Genomic DNA, 1,645 nt, shown 5'->3' with positions numbered 1-1,645 from the left:
AATAGCCAATCCCCAAAAGTCACATATTGTACAATCCCACTTACAGAAAATTTTTGAAATGAAAAACAAATTATAGAAATGGAGAATAGATCGGTGGTTGGAAGAGGTCAGGGAGGGGAGTGAGTGGGAAGAAAATGTGTGTGGCTATAAAAGCACAGAATCTAGGGCTACTTGTCTCTTAAATTCTTGCCTCCCCAAAACATTAGCCCCAAAAGAGCAACTGCATTTATGACTATGGCATATCTGGTTGGCTTGAACATAATAACTATGTTGTAAGAGTATAGCAAATGTTTTAAAATACAGCATTAAAACATAATTACCTATAGAAACTGTAGAAAAGAAGTAATCAGTATCTACAAATAACTCTTAAAGACTTTAATAAAAAAGCTAACATCTATCATTTTCCCTACTAACATGAAGTTCAGAAAAGAAGGCATTGTCTGGACTTCTCAATATAATCAATATCTCACATTCAGGTACCGAGAAGGAAGTGCCATATTAGTTAATCTGAGTTGTTCTCTGCCTGAAACTGAGAGGCATTTTTTTCATTCTACTGGAACCACAGAGCTATGGTAACTTTCCACAGAAATGGCAAATTACATACAGAGCTTAGGTTCAATGATTTCCTTTAACCAAAATCTAGAAATGAGGCATTTTCAGTTCAGACAGAATAGTAAGTGATGCGTAGAAGTAAGCAATGTGGTACTTAGCCCATCCCGGAAAAGGAGTGACTCTAAATAAATCCAGAAATGTGTAAGTTTTCTCTGATAATCACTCTCCTCTCCTTGACCTAATATTTATGTTGATTTGTTTTTTGTCTCTTTTTTTCTCTTTTCTAAGGACCTTGGTTAATTTGCTATTAAGAATAATTTGAAATTCTTGCTCTGAGTTTTTATTATAATTAGTGCATTACATGTAAAGTTCTGGGTGACACATAATTAAGTGTCCTGGAAAAAATGAGTGACACATAGATAAATAGAGTCAGGAAAAGCTTTCACATTATTCTAAATTAAAACAATTATTATCATTCACTATGTATCACTATATATTCCATTTTCTATCCCAAACAGCAATTATTCAAGGGGCTAAAGTAAAGCTCAGGTAAAACCCTCAAAATATCAGTCATTTCATCAGCAATTGGAGCAGTCGCAGAAACTAACCCTAATTATATAAGTTTATTAAGAAAGAAGACTTATCTCTCATTTACAAATACATATATACCCCAATAGGAAAGTTACTCAGACAGGTGTTTTCTTTTTCATTACTTCATAAAATAAGAGTTTAGAGTAAAATTTTAAATCAATCTATCTGAATTTTCTCCCATAGAAATGTTAATCATCCCTCTGAAATTTCCATGCGTATTCTTTTTTCTAGAAATTACTAAGAAGCCAATATTGCTACCCAACTGGAAGCAGATTGTAGAACACAAGGCTACATCCTTAACCTTATAAAAAGCCCTGGAATTTTTAATGAGCAGAAGTGGTCAGAACCTCAGTCTTACATCTCATCCAATAGATGGTTCTCCTGCAGCACAGTGCTCCATAACCCAGGGCTGGGAGTTGGCTCCGGACCACCTTGGGATGGAAGAGGGCCACCTACTGAATCACCGCCACCACATCCTGCAGCATCTTCCATCCAAGTCTTC

The sequence above is a fragment of the Pteropus alecto genome, unplaced genomic scaffold (assembly GCF_000325575.1).
Source record: "Pteropus alecto unplaced genomic scaffold, ASM32557v1 scaffold103, whole genome shotgun sequence".
NCBI lineage: Eukaryota > Metazoa > Chordata > Mammalia > Chiroptera > Pteropodidae > Pteropus > Pteropus alecto.
This window is presented reverse-complemented; position numbering follows the sequence as displayed.